General features: G+C 51.0%; 1 protein-coding gene across 1 annotated transcript in view; it reads left to right on the plus strand.

The window, feature by feature from the left end:
• The window catches only part of LOC138821665 (methylated-DNA--protein-cysteine methyltransferase-like), a 165,255-nt gene that overhangs the window by 105,242 nt on the left and 44,453 nt on the right, over positions 1-15,560 (plus strand). The gene's annotated exons all lie outside the window — the stretch shown is intronic.

Below are 15,560 nucleotides of genomic sequence, written 5' to 3' on the forward strand. Positions count from 1 at the left end.
ACAGCTCCCATCCTGATCCTCTGGATGTCTGGAAGAGAGCATCCACCATAGCGCTGGACACACAGGCCATCCACCACAGTGCTGGACATGCAGGACACACAGGCCGCCCTGCCTTGTAGCTGGACACACAGGCCATCCACCATAGAGGTGGACACACAGGCTGTCCACCACAATGCTGGACATGCCTAACACATAGGCCACCCTGCCTTGTAGCTCAGGAATATCCCTGAGGATTAGGGAGTTGGGGTTTTTGTTTTTGTTTTTGTTCTGAGTGCTCATTTCTTTTTAAATAGTTACTAATGTCCACATCACTCACTTCTAGTTTATGTATTTTATTTCACCTTAAAATGATTTAATGGGCAAAGTAAGCAGGGCTGTCTGTAATTCTCCAAGCTCAGCAGGCAGCCACAGGCCCAAAGCTGTCTCCTTTCTGGTCTGATTCTTACAAGTAGGTCCTGTGTTTTTTGAGTCACTTGTAGTAACTAGCAGGAAAATGTTCCCCTTAAACTAGGAGGGAGAGGGTCCTGGAGACCCTGCAAGCTGTGAACTTTATGCATCTCTGTCTTCTAATTCCTGCTTTCAAGGAGGGACTGTGTTGGGCAGGCCCTTTGGTTGGCATGACACAGCCCCTCTTCTATGGCATTAGTCTGTTTTCCAGGCTGACTGTAATGTTCTTGGACATCTGTGTTCCCCCAGCAAGGGTCATCTCCCACGGAGGAGCGGAGAAGACCCAGCTTAGCTCCTGGAGGCACCGGTTTGCCCTCCCCTGTGCTAAAGCCCAGAGGGCGAGAGGTGGCCATCTGAGATCAAGTTGGAACTGTAGATATCAGGTTAGGTGGGCCTCGAGGCATAGCAGTGCCGCGACATTAGAGCACTGTGACGCTTGAAGCCCAGTCCTCAGTCCCTGCGTGTCTCTGGGATGGACAGAAAGCCCCATCCATCCCATGGATGTAGTTCAGTTCTTTACTGCTTCAGGTCTTGAGTAAAATAAGAGCTAGGCAGTGGCAGTCCACTCGAAGGCGCTGGCGCTTTGTATCGCTCGCATACATGATTTGGCGGCGGTTGCAGAGGACTGCACGGGTCCTTGGTGCCGGAGAGCTGGGAGGGCACCGACCTCATGCTGGGATTTGCCCCAGGGAGAACCTGAGTCCAAGGCCACCTCGGGGCTTTGTGGCTGGGTATGGAGTTGGGGCCTGCTTCTGTACACAGAGGACTTGCGGAAGGATTGATGAGCAAGATGGCACATCAACCAGGCAGGGTCTTGGGAAGACCAGTGTGTACAGGCCAGTTCTAAGGCGCTGGTGATTGTCCAGGTTGAGTAGGTGTGGGAGTGGCATTAAAGGGAAGGGAGGGGAGGAGCCTAGGAGTGGAGGGAGGGAGGGGAAGGAAGGGCTGTGGGGAAGGGCTGTGAGAGCGAGGGGGGCTGGCGTGAGGAAGGGTTCCGGTGCAGTAGGAGGCCCACGGAGACACGTCCTTTCTGCTGTAGGAGGGGGTGGCAGTGGACAGGCGCCGCCCGGCAGGCTGCAGAGGTGTGCAGCTCCCAAAAAGGAGGCCCCAGCAGCCTGGCGGGACACATTTTGCCATGCAAAATGGAGCCTGGAAGTGACCCACAGGGGCTTCTTCGAGCCTGAGTGTCTCTCCTGGACCAGTGTGCTCTCGGGAAGAGGAAGCTGGGGGCCAGATACAGAGGCTGCCGCCCCCCTCCTCCCAGCCCCCTGGCCTCAGCTGGGCACTGGCCGCACCAGCGGGGCTTTCCTCCTCAGAGTCAGCATCCATCCTTCTGTGGGAGGCAGGAGGAAGGTGCTGGGCACCTGGGGCCAGGCGGAGCCTTTGTGCTGGTAACTTGGTTCTTCATGTCACCGCAGTGCATGGCAGCTGGATGAAGAACTGGTGGAAGAGTTGGAGTAGGCTTGGAGGAAAGGTGTCAAGCTGGGATCGTACAGGTGGGAGGCCTCGTCGCGGGGCTTGGGAACCGTGGGACGCAGCAGAGGCCCTGGGTGGTGTCATCGCCAGGCAGTGACAAGCTCTGGCCGCAAGTCCTGACCTCGGACAGTAGATGGGCTGGCAGGCCCAGAATCTCAGTCCTACAGCTCTATACAGAAATGATGAAAACTTCATTTACAAAAGTTGGCAGTGGGTGAGCTTGGCCCACAGAGCCAGGCCCCCCGGGAGGGCCTTGAGACCCAGCAGAGGGTCAGATGGGAGCCCTGTGCCGGTTCATGGGATGGGGGCCTGAGGAGTAGCTGCTGCAGCTTCTTCTTAAGGTCTTGGGTCAAGGAAACCTAGGGAGTGGAAGGAGGCAGAAGCTCTCAGCACACTCTGAAATGAAAATGCGTCCACCTGTCAGAGGGTGAAGTTGCTTCCCTGGAGATGGGCGTACGGGGGCACCAACAGCTTTTGCCCACCCTGACAGCAGTGCCAGCTTCCATGCCTCTCATGGGACCCCCACCCCCGTGGCAGTGACGTGGCACCCCACCAGGCTGTCCGGGCTAAACACGGCTCTCAAGAAACGCTTCATCCAGTCTGGTTGAAAAATAAATGGTAGGTGCCGGCAGCTCACACCTGTAGTACTAGCTACTCAGGTGGCTGAGATCTGAGGATTGTGGTTTGAAGCCAGCCTTAGCAGGAAAGTCCTTGAGACTCTTACCTCATAATTACCACAAAAAGCCAGAAGTGTAGACAGCCTTGAGTGTACACTAGCCTTGAGTGCAAAAGCACAGTGACAGCACCCAGGCCCAGAGTTCAAGCCCCAGGAGCAGCAAAAACAAAAAACAAAAACAAAGAAATTCATATAGCACAGCAGTAGCAAAGCAGCTGGAGGAAAGTGGCCCAGAATATTCACACTTAGTTATTCTTGTGCCTGTATGTCTACTGGTCTTCAAGGTCAGCACTGACAGACCCAGGACTCCAGAAGGCGACAGAGAGAAATACTGACACACCCCCTGGTCTTGACTCACATTTCTGGTGGAGTCTCTATTTCAGTGATCTGTGGGTTGTGTGAGATTCGTTTTCTAAACCTGTGTTTTTATTGTTGTTAAAAATCTTACACCTCACTGTTTTAAAGTGCCATTTCTATGGCGTTAACATGTATGCAAAGGATGCTTATAAGAATACTCCTACATTTTTGGTTCTCAAACCAGAACATTCTGCAGCATCCCAGAATGCTTTTCCTTTCAGAGAAGAGAGACTCTTGCCTCTTGGGAAGAGGCTGGCAGTCTCTCTTGGGAATCGGGTGACCTTTTGATGGGCAGCCAAGACAGGACAGGCTGCAGTGGCACAGGGGCCGCGGGCAGGTGGTAGGCCGAGGCATCTGTGTGGGGAGGAGAAACTGCTGTGCTAACTTTGGGCACCTCCCTCTCTGTTCTGCCCTGGCACCAGAGACACAGCCTCAGAGTCAAAGCAAAGTGGCAGTGCTAGCCTTGGCTCCCAGGTTTGTGTGCATGGTCCTTCCCTTGTCTGGCCATCTGTGAATAAGTGCTGGGTTGTTGAGCTAGAAAGTCCTGTGGTCCCTCATCCGCTCTTCCCCTAGAAGGCTCGGAACTAGTCCAGGCTCCTGGTCCCCAGACCTGAGCCGCCAGCCAGAGTAATGACAGCCTCCCAGATGGCCACAGTAACTTTAAAGACAGGAAGAGGCATGTCAAATTGGCCTCTGCATGCGGCTTATGGTAGAAGTGGAGCTTCTTTTAAAGGGACCCGCAGCTGTCCTTCAGCTAGGGAGTTCTCTTCCTTCCTCCTGGCTCCTCACCCCCCACCCCAACTGTTTCTAAACTTCTCCCCCACCCCCGATTGCTCTAGCGCCTTGCCTTGGCACAATAACTGAATTCTTCCCCAGTGAAGCCTCGGTTAGAAGAACTGAGGATATAGCTGGACGGAGTTGGAGCCCCATAGAGGGAAAACAGTTCCTGGGAGAGCAGCCAGAGCCACAGTGAAGGGGCGGGTGCGTGGACAGCTGAGCCCCATTTTCAGTGATGTCACCCTTCCAGCTAAACTCCTGCTTCTCAGTGCCAGTGACAAACTTGTTGAAGAGGCACAAATGTTTTCTGCTTCTTGTAATCTGCTTCTTGCAAATATTAGTGCTCTGGAAAAAAGTTTTATTTTAATAATGTGTGTTGGATTTTTTTTCCTGTAGTTAATGTTGTTTTATTACTCTATATTCTTGCCAGAAAGTGCATTTTAAGAGTTTCAATTCAAAATTAAATATGACCTCAGTGTTTTAAAATACAATTACATTAACTGTCCATTTAATAGTTGCTGAAGATTTTTTTGGCCCCTATGCAGTTAGGATACTTGCCTGATATTAAATATGCTCACCAGCCAGCATGTCCAGAGCCATTCATGGGAGACACAGGGCTTTCTCCGAAATGAGCAAGAGAAGTTTGTTCCAGCAAAAACTCTTCTGCTGTCATATGTCATAAAAGCAGAGCTTTTTTGCAAAGATTCTACTGCGTTTGATAATGGGAACTATCTATTATTTATTTAGAGCTGTACAAACCAATTTACAAGTCAGGTAATTTAGTGGCAGGATTATTTATTCATGAGCCAGCACACAAGTTAATGGGACTGTCCACCTCCCCCCTGCACACCCAGGTCCATCCCTAGCTGGTCCAGTCCACATCTAGCCCCAGACTTTAGAAGGAAAAGAGGCTGTGATTTCCCGTGTTGAGTGACCGCTTAAGATTTTAGATCACGTACTCTGCTGCTAAGATGAAAACTTTTCTTTCTCTGAATCACGTGATGGCAGAGTTACATGGAGATGAGCTTTGTGAACTATAGGAAGGGTGCTGTGTTTCTGCTCTGCTAGTTCCTCCTTGTGGTTACTCACAAACTTGTCCCTCTGGGAGGGCCCTCCGCCCAAAACTCCTGCCTTGGGAGAGGGAAAGCCTCCCAGGCTCTGTAGGATCATGCCAGGCCTGGCAAGTGCTGTGCAGTTAAGTTCCTTCCTGTTCCTCCCCGTGAAGTCCAACTCCCAGCCAGCATGGGCAGGGCATGTTGCTGATGCTTCTGGAAGTAAGCTTCAACTTCCTGGTCCTCTGGTTGTGCCTGCAGAGCCTTCTCTGGACATCAGAGTTCTCCCTGGCAGGACCCCTCCAGTGTTAGACTCAGTGGACCCCTCTGGGAAGGTGGATGGATGAGGTGTGGTGTAATGGCGTTAGTACCGGACATGTGGAATTGCTGGGGTTCTGTTTGCTCTGCGACTGTGGAAGGAAGCCAAGACTCAGTGTTTGCTCATAGGGTTTCTTTCTTTTGCTTCATCTGGTTATGCAGTTGGCTGCCTTTTGTATCAGGAGTGGGGAAATAGAACCGATAGAAGAAAGGCCCATTCGCTTTGTGTCTTTAGGCCGCTCTGTTTCCAGGCTTTGACCGTAGAGTCTGTCAAAGGAAGGGAAAATGGATATGAAGCCATTCCCTGGGTTTTTGCAAGCATTCTGAAGTCTGCAACAAAATCTGGAAAGGTGGAGAAACATCACTTTGGCTGCTTAAAAAAAAATCTTCATGGATTGTTCTTCCCGGGAAATGGTACTCAGCAAATGATTCCCAGGAAACATGAGGTCTAGAATGCATGGGTCTCGCAGAACCTGTGCTGTCATGGCCCACTTAACCCCCTGCTCACCTCCATTATGCATTCCCTCAGTGGGCACGGGGCCTCAAGGATGTGCCAGACTGGACCCCAGGGCTGGGCGACCGTGTGGCTAGTTTACCACAACTGTGCTACCCATCCAGGACCTCACATGGGGTATCTTTTCCTGGGGGACCTTTGGCATTTCCTACATCCCTTCACCTGCCTATCTCAGCACAGCCTGGCCTGCTGATTTGCAGGCCACATCAGGACACTGCAGTGGCAACTCTGGACCTCACGTCTAAAAGGTTGGACATAGAGGGAGCTCTAGACCTAGGCTTCACACCTGTCGGTCATGCATGCAGATCCCTGAGGTGTTTAAGCACAAATGCAGCCTTCCTTCAAGGCTGAGTGGGCAGCTGTCTGTGTGCCTGGGACCTGTTACAGTGGGCACCTCGCCTCTCCTTGGTATGCAACTAGCGTATAATACATACCTCAGGAGGGAGCCCGGGAACAGGGCTTTCCGATAAGGGGTGACCATCTGTTTCCATTTTGACTTCTCATGGTAAGGAGGTGATTGCTTGTTTCTATTTCAGTGGTACAGACCAGATTGTTCTGATTGAAGCTGTTGGATCAGATTTTACTTCAAAATTTTCTTCCATTTTTGACAATAATGAACAAATCTTACGCATGTGGTCATTATTAAATAACTTCCAGATCTTGATTCCATTATCTAGAACACACAGATAATAATATCTCCCTCAAAGTTAACAAGAATAAGTGGAATGGCTTTGAATGGTGTTTCTGGCATGTGTTAAATCTGGGTAACCATGGGTGAAATTTCACACAAGGATTATGTTGAGTATTCTCTACATGCTTCGTTGGCCCTCGGCTTTGTTTGGTGGACCTCAGTTTTCCAAGACACTGCTCCAGGTGGTAGAGGTATGGCACGGAAGTCATTTCCACCGGGGCCTCTGGGCCGTCGTACTGCCTGTGGCTGACCTGCGCTGTGTACTCAAGGAGCCAGTGCATCGAAGTGCGTGATGCTAACCGAGCCATCCTTTTACCTTTCTTGACCGGCCAGCCTGACATTTCTACAGCCACTACTGCGTCCAGTTTCTCTTAATGTTGGTTCATTGTACAGAACAAAGACCCTCTCGGGGAGGTTTCAAGTCCCTTCAACTCCTTTGTCCCAGAGAAAACTGATGCTTGAAACTCATGTCACCCTTTCTTATATGTTCTTGTAAAAATTTAGAGGCACAGAGCAATTGGTATCCCACAGTGGTATTGTTGTCTTGTCTCTGGGCTCATAAGTTGAGTATGTAGAGCAGGGTCTGATTCCTCTCTTCTAAGCTGGTGGCCATACACATACCCTCAGCTGGGCAGGGCTAGTCTGAGGTTGGGGCTTTGAGGGCATCATCAGAAGAGAAAACAGCAGGTGAGCACAGGTTAGTCCGGCAGAGAGACCAGAATGCACAGTATGTTCAGCATAAGTAGCTACCGCTCACAGCCACGTGCAGTATTAGCATGAAAGATGCGAGTGGTAGACCAGATGTCTCATTTGAAATCCACATCCAGGTCTGAGGTGGTTTTTACCTATGGACCAGTCCTTATATCAATGCTCCTTCATCTCTAACACTGAAAGGGGGAATTGTCGATGATGTGAAGTTACTTAACCCCAGAGACTCTTTGGGAAATACAAATCCTTTTGGAAGTCTCAACAATTTGATGACATTAACAGAAGGACTCTTTATGAAGTGTTAAATTTTCACAGACATATAAGGGTTTTGTTTGCAAGAGGCCAAATTAAAGTGGGAGAGAAGAATGCATCTTTCCTATATTGGTGGAACATTAAAAATCTCCTTTGTTCACCGCTCAGTGGTGTGAAGCAGCACAGACATAAGGCTATTTGAACTCTTCATTTGCCACGTTTACAATATTAATAACAGCCTTTCTAGAAGTTGTCACATCAAGTAAAAGATCTTCATTCCAGGCTGTCTTTGGGGGCCAAACTGAGACTGGATGCATGCATTTAATAAATTGTAGTCTCAAGTAGTCATTTTTGTAAATAATTAGTTTCAGTGAAAGAATAAGTTAGCATATTGTATGCATCTAATGTTGCAAATGTACATACAGCAAACTTTGCTATTAATCAACAGTCGAGCACCGCAAGTGGGGTCTCATACATAATGAATTGTGCTTAAGCCTCATGGGTTTCTTGATAGAAAAATAAAAGAAAACACAAGCGTAGTCAGCTTTTGAATAAAATTTAACTAGATTGCTCTGCATCCTGTAATTGTTTTGGAATCATTAGGGACCTGATCATTCATCTATAGTTTTGGGGTGTTTTTATCTTTATCTGTCAAATAGTAGAGACTTTTAATGATATGCTAAAGTGTTGATAAAAAAAACATATTTTTCTTTTAATGGCTTATACTGAGGTGTAAAAGTAAATAGGCCTTTTTAAGACATTCCACTCTGCCACGTATACCATTTAAATTCTTTTAAAAATGTTTTATTATTGCTGGTGTGTTTTTAAGAATGAATTATTTTTTAATAATATAGTTCTTATGGGGATGCGTTTGATATTGACTTAAAATTTTCTCTGTATTTTTGGTGGATGTTGTAAAATGATATGGTAAATTCCTTTGTGGCCTTGTTTAGGTTCTGACATTAATTTGAGCTTTAAATTTTGAGGAGGCTTGGGATACTCATAAAAATTGATATGCAGTTTTAGCAACACGCTCGTGGCCACCCAGAAAGTGTGTACATTGGAACCTCAGTATTTTACCCTGCCTCTCCCCCCTCATCTTTGACCTTGGTCCCAAGGTCAGCATCCATTTGGTGGCTGTGATAGGCTCCTAAGAGCAGAACTCAGGTTGGGGTTGTGGAGGGCACTGTGGCCGGGAGTGGGTCTCTATCTACTTTGCTACCCAGCATAGCCACCCTTGCTGCAGGCAAGGCCAAGATGCCGCCGCCGTGTTTCCCACGAGCCTTCTGCCTGAGCAAGGAACGAGCGTCCCTCATCCTGCTCCCCCTTAGTGCAGCAGGAAGCCTTCCTTGTGAGCTGGTGTGTCCTTGAGAACAGCTGACACATTAGCCAGCTTTCCATTGCGGTGACAAGATGCTGACGCAACAACTTGAAGGGGGGGGGCATTGACTTATGGTTCCCGAGGTTTCAGTCCAAGATCACTGGGCCCTGTCACCTTGGGCCTGTGGCGAGGCAGACCAATATGGCAGAGGCTAGGATGGGGCTGCTCACCTCAGGACAGTAATGAAGCAGAGGGGGAGGGCGGGAACAGGGCAGGGAGGGAGGGAAGGAGTATCCCAATCCCTGTGCCCCCATAAGGCCATGCTCCAATGACCTAACTTCCTCCCACCAGCTCCCTCCCATGGGCTCTACTTCCTAAAGACCCTCACCTCCCTGGACTGCCACCTAGCAGCACCAGGCATTTAACACACAGACCTTTTGGAGACATTTCCCATCCAGATTATAGCAGGTACCAAACCCAGGCCCGTAAAGCTCATCAGTTAGCTCACTTATTATTGGTGGTGGGTCTTCTTAAGAGCATTGTTTTCACACATGGTGTGACCATCAGTGGTATTGTTCTTGGGAGGCCGGAGGACTAGGAAACCAGAGAGAAAAGCAGGGGAGGAGTCATACAGTGTGCACTCAGTCCTCACTGCGGTCACCGTCGCCATTGGCATCGCCATCAGTATTGTCATTGGCAAGTTGTGTTGAGCAGTGGCGGCCCCAGGTACCTGTACCGGGCCTTTGGTTTCTCAACTTGCTTTATTGTCGAGGGTTTCTTACTACTGCCATCAGCTCTTTGGCTTTTCTATGTCTTAAAAATAACTTTGGAATACTCAAACACTTATACAGACAGATCTACCCAGTGATAGTGCCTGGACAGCCACCGTCCGCCAGCAGTGCAATCACTTGCTCTGCTTCTCAGCCTCTGTGTGAGGATCAAGACAGTCCTGGGTCACAGCTGCAGGGTCATTTGGAAGGTGAGTGTGGTCTGAGTGTCTCTCCGTGTTTACTGTCTGCACCATCAGCTTCAGGCCCCAAGGAAGAGGCCGATGTGCCGGTGTTCTCACAGGTGGCAGCGTTTTACTAATGCCTGGATGGAATCAGACTTGCATTGAGTTGGACTGAAGAGTTGAAAGGCTTTCTTCTGCCTGCCTTTGTAAGAGTGGCGGTCTTTGTTGATAGCAGGTAGCGAGGCTTGTTTCTTGTCTTCAATCCTGTCCCTGGAAGAAAAACATCTGAGCTTTCGAGGGACAGTGTAATTAGATGCAGGACACATCCATCAAACGCAAGCAACTCTGCTAGAGACCTGCTAAATTAGACAGAATTGTGCACGTGCCAGCGAGATTGAGCAAGAGTCTCCACACGACATTTATAAAGTCACCTCTACTGCAGTTGCGTGTGAAGTCTGGAGCTCTGCCCTTGAGTCCTGCTTGCCTCCTCTGCCCAGCACAGCACATGCTCGGTGACAGCGGGGCTTGGGAAGCATTTCTCACCGAGGGGTATCCGGTGCGCTGCGTAACCTCAGCTTCACCACGAAGAGCGCAGCCAGGACCTCTGCACACTCCCGCAGTGCTCCTCTGCGCCTTGTTGAAGGACACGGCCCATGGCAGCTTCTTGGGTGACTGAGTGTCACACTGGTCCCAAGCCACAGAAGAAGATATTACCCCGTGGGGGGACAGCGGGAATGTGCTGGGGGTCACAGAGTTGCCCACGGAGGGCACCTAGGGAAAGGCCCTGAGTTTAAACTCTTGTACTGCAAAATGGACAAACAGACCCTGAGCAAAGCTGCTTTATTCTCATTTTGCACATTTTTATTAGCATCCACTAGTTGTTCCAGGAATTTCAAGTTGACATGTCCATATATGCACACAGTGTCCCTTTATCAGACTCATCTAGTTCTTCCCTTCCTCTTCCCTCCTCCCCTTCCCAAAACCAACCTCAGAGGCTCCATTGTTCCTTTTCTCCATTGTACATGAAGTATGCCATACTCACCCGCCCTCACCCCCCCCAGTCCCCCTTCTCCCTCCCTCCAGCACCCAGACCCCAGACAGGACCTTTTATATTCCCATCAATATATCACTTGTTCAGAGTGGTTTGACCATGGTATCTCTCACTTGCACATACAGAACTTTAATCAAATTGACCCCCGGCCTGCTGTCTTTCCCCATCCCTTCTACTCTAGCGTGTTTCCTTTTGCTATCTTTATTCACAGATGCTGTGTGTGTCAGTACTGTTTACTGATCATCCTCTAACATTCTCCCCTTCCTCTAATCCCCGCATTTACAAACATGCACATTGTCCTTATGATCCATGTTTATCTTCTAGACCTAGCTTCCACATGTGAGGGAAAACATATGATCTTTATCCTCCTAAAGTTGACTTTCTTCCCTTAGCATAGGATTTCCACCCATTTCCCTAAAAATGACGTAAGTCATATATGGCTAAATAATACTGGCGTGTGTGTGTCACACTAACTTGATCCATTTTCTAGGCTGTTTCTGTAGCTTGGTTGTGGTGAATAGTGTTACAATGAGCATGGGTGTTGAAGTACTTCTGTTGTAACTTGACTTACATTCCTTGGGATACTTGCCCAGGAGTAGTCTTGCTTCTATTTTCAGTTGCTTGAAGAACACTGGTTTGCAATCTTGCCGTGGATATGAGTTCCTCCACTCACACATCCCTGACCACACTTGTCTTTTGTGGTCTTGATGATGGCCATTCTGGCAAGAATCAGATGAAAACCTAGTGCTGTTTTGATTTGTGTTTCCTTTGTAGCCAGAGATACTGAGCATTTCTTCTGGCTATTTCTACTTCTTCTTTCAAGAATTGTCTGGTTCATTTGCCCATTTATTAATCAGGTTGTTGATTCTTTGGAAGTTTAGGGTTTTTAAGCTCCTTGTATGTTCTGGTTATTAATCACTTGTCAGATGCATAGCTGGCAGGATCTTCTCCCTTCTTTTCAACCTAGTAACTGTTTCCTTTGTTGTGCAGCTTTTCAGCTCGATGTGATCCCATTTTGTCGCTCCTTACCAACTCGGTATAGGCAGGCTGGCCTGCAGTATGCCTGCAGTAGGACCCTGGCTCTCTCAGCCTCCACCCAGTGGTTAACGTACCCGGCTGACTTCAAAGACAAGACTGGAAAGAGCAAGGAGAATTTCCACACCGCCCACCAGGGCTGATCCACTTGAAATTGGCTACACCACCCTCTGCCCCTGTTCTCTCATGTGCTGCTTGGTCAGTGTCAGGAAATACAAGTTTCATGCCAGGGGAGAGGACGGCTCCCCTAGAATAACCGCGCAGAGGGAAGTTTGTGCTGGAGGCTTCTAGCCAGCTGTCTCCCCCGTGTTGGCGGTTCAAGGAAAGCATGTTCCTGTCACAACCAACCAGAAGCGCTGTGTCCTGGGACACCTTCTCCACAGTCCACAAGGGCAATGGGCTAGGGCTTCTCAAAGGCCACAGGTGCAGTTGAACTTCACAAAGGGCGCTGCATGCACAGGAATCCCAGAACGCCTATGTAGCGCCGTGCACTGTGGTTCTGTTTCTTTGTAAGTGACTCTGGAATTGCCAATGGTTGGCCCGTTTCTTTAAGAACGCTTTAGAGCAGGGAGATCCCCGCTTTGGGCACTGAGGCACATGGGTGCCCAGCAGTGTCTCTCGTCCACTGGGCAGAAGCTGCAGGAGGCTGCATCCCTTTGTCAGCCTCTGACATCCTTTTGGGCTAGATTGACAAGAACCAGAGAGTTCCCATGCCAGTCTTCCAGGCATTGTTCTTCTTGTGGCAGGTGACATCCTAGGAGCGGCCTGGGGGCAGGAGGAGGACTGTGGCGTATGCTCTTGTATCACCTGGTGGCTGATGTGGGAGCACTGGTTTTGTCTTCTGGCCAGTGCCAGGGACTGTATCACACAGGTTTCCAACAGCAGTGCTTTCCCGAGGCAGGATTTGGCTGCGAGGGTTGCATTTTCATCCCAGGCAAGGTGCTTGGAAGGCTGGGTTGTGGGATTTGAAAAAGCATGGGCCCATAATTGTTGGAGTTTCAAGGTTTGCCAGTGAGGAAGTGTGGAGAAACTCCCCCGTCATAAGAGAGCCGTGAGCGGCACGGCCACACCGGGCTCTTCCCCGGACGAGCCGGTGAGGCTGGAGGAGAGGGCAGGGCAGGAGAATAAATTTCATTTTATTATAGAAATGGAAATTTGTGTCGTGGCTTTAAAAAAGCTGGTTTTATGTGTGTGTTTAATGCCATTCATTTTAAATGTAGTCCCATAAATCCTTGCTTCGGAATCAAAGCTGTTTAATTACATTTCACCCATGACTAGCTATCTAATGCCGATAGAGAAAGAGTTAAAAGGAGAGTTACAGAGTAAATCAGAGGTGAGATCTTTAGCACAAGCATAAAAAATCAATTTAAGATGAATTTTACTACTATAAAAATTCTTCACATATCCTTTTAAGAGCGAGAAATGCTAGGAAACAGCTCACATTTCAGACCCTCAGCAAGATGGAAGGGAGGCCGGCGTGAGCAGGCCGGCGGGGCAGGCATCTCTGTGGGACTGGCTTCCCGCGGTCACAGGTGGGTACCAGAGCCCCGACATCTTGCGTTAAAATGCCGCTCCTCCCACGGTGGATTCCGGCTTCCTCCTGGGCCCCCGTTTGAAATGCACAATGGCCCCTGGATCCCAAGTCCTGAGCAGAGCCTGGCCCTGGGCCTTGAGGAGCTGGGCTTGGCCGCCCGGCAGGCCGGTGTCACCCCTTGGGATCTGCTGAGGTCACAGATCCCACTCGGAGCTCTGCTGCAGAATGTGCCAGCCCGGGTGGTTCGGCGCCCGCTGCGCCCAGGCTCCAGCTCGGTGAGCCTCGTCCTGAGCGCTGTCCAGGGCCTGGCTGCGCGGGGGCAGCTAGGCTTCCTCAGAACGGTGTGAAGAGGCCCTGGGAGAGGACGCTCGCTCGGGGGACACAACAAGGCCGTGGTGGGAGCCCTTGGTGTCCACAGACCTCTCACCCCAGCCCTCGGGCCCAGCACAGGCTCCCAGCCCTGCCCCCACGGGCAGCAGACCCGCAGCCAGCGCAGGAGCTAGGAGCCGCCACTGGGCCCCTGGGTCCCCCACAGGAGGCCAGGCAGCTCTCCACGACAGTCCCCAGGTGGAGACATGCTTGCTGCTTGCCACAGCCCTCGAGTGTGGCCAGTGTGGTTGTGGTGATGGGGGGGGAGAGGGGTTGAACGCCATGGGCTCTGTCCCACGCTCTTCTGGCAGGCTGCATTTAATGGCCGTCATTGTCAGTGTGGCTGCCCTAAGGGGAAGGCAACACCATTTCTGTTGAGCCTGTGCCTTCTGTTCTGAGGCAGAGAAAGTTCCAGCATGCCGGCCCCGCGTGCATCAGCCTACGGAATGTGAGCTGTCCTTGGCAGTGTGACCGGAGTTCCCTTTGCTGGCAAGCAGGGACCGCAGCGACAGGGCTTCGTCCGCTGCTGCCTCATCCTTCTGCAGCAGTGGGAGGCCCGAGTTCATTCCTGCTCTCAGGGGCATCAGGACCAACCACTCTGGGCTCACCTGGGCGCCAGCCAGGGGTGCTGGCCACATCGTCTTCCCAAGCTAGCTGTGGACTAAAGGGAACCATGGGTCTCCTGAATCCAACGCTGTGATCTCAGATGCCGGCCGGAAACATTCTCCACACAGACAGTGCCACGTGGGCACTGGGAGCTGGTGGAGTCTGACACAGTCCTCGTCCATTTTCTCAACACCACTGTCCTGGACAGGGCAGCTGGGGCCTTCTGTGCTCTGGTCAGGACCCCCTGCCATGCTGATGCGGCCTTCTTTCCTGATACACACAGCTACTGCCCACCTTTCTCCACGACCCTCCCTCCCAGCCCTCCCCTCTGACCGTGAGGCCTTGCTCTCCTCTGTGCCTTTGTGTATGCTGCAGTCCCTGCCACCCAGGTGGCTCTCTCTGGGAAGCCAATCTCACCACCCACCCGCCTCAGCCAGGCCTGTGTTCCTGGGTCCGTTGGTCTCACCTGTTGTACTTGTGCTGGGCTCGGTTTCCCGGCAGATCTCCTCCCTGCCACGTGTGAACACAGGAGCCTGTGTAGATGGAGGCACATGCAGCCACAGGGTGCAGGCGGGGGGGGGGGGGCGGCTCAGGGGCCTCCTGTGTCTGCGTGCTGTGGACATCGCATCCGCACGGCGCGGGCTCTGTGTCCATGTGGCCCGGGCAGATCGCCGCCCTCCCACAGGAGCCTCGGGACACACGCTTTCTGAGAAGTCGGCTGTGCCTGCCAGGTACAGAAGCCACACCAAAACCATGCCACCTGCCCAGGGCCTCGCAAGGCGGGAAGGTGGGAAACCATCCAAGAATTCAGACGTAGGGTGTGAGCCTACAGGTGTGTATGAGTCCTAGAAGAGGGAAACAAAAAACAAACCCACCACAGATCTCGAGAGCCCAGATCCCCAATCAGGACACTCACCAGACCATAGAGCACAGCCCTGGAAGACAGGCCAGGCCAGGCCAGAGCATGAGACAGCATCGTCCCCCAGAGAGCATCTGAAGGTGCTCTAAAGTGTTTGCATTCAAGTTTCAGGTCACTAGGAGGGAGAAAGAATGAAGGAGGACTTGGGAAGGAACCAAGTGGACATGCCAGGCTTCGGTGTTGTCCGAGCAGATCCAGCACAAACCCGCTCAGCTGCCCTTGGCAGTGTGTGGACTGTATTGCTCTGGGCATGCATGGTGCACAGCACAAAGCTGTGTTGGGACACAGAGTGCGCCCCTGCTGCTGGCCTGGGGTGGGTGGCGGCCATGTGTGGCACCGCCTGATCACTGTCACAGTGTTTCTGAAGAATATTCCAGAGAAGGTTTTTGTTTTTGGGTCCGGTCATGGGGCCTGAACTCTGGGCCTGGGCGCTGTCCCTCAACTCTTCAGCTCAAGGCTAGAGCTCTACCACTTGAGACACAACGTCACTTCTGGCTTTTTTCTT

The sequence above is a fragment of the Dipodomys merriami genome, unplaced genomic scaffold (genome assembly GCF_024711535.1).
Source record: "Dipodomys merriami isolate MVZ:Mamm:240054 unplaced genomic scaffold, mDipMer1.0.p SCAF_924, whole genome shotgun sequence".
In the NCBI taxonomy this organism is placed as follows: domain Eukaryota; kingdom Metazoa; phylum Chordata; class Mammalia; order Rodentia; family Heteromyidae; genus Dipodomys; species Dipodomys merriami.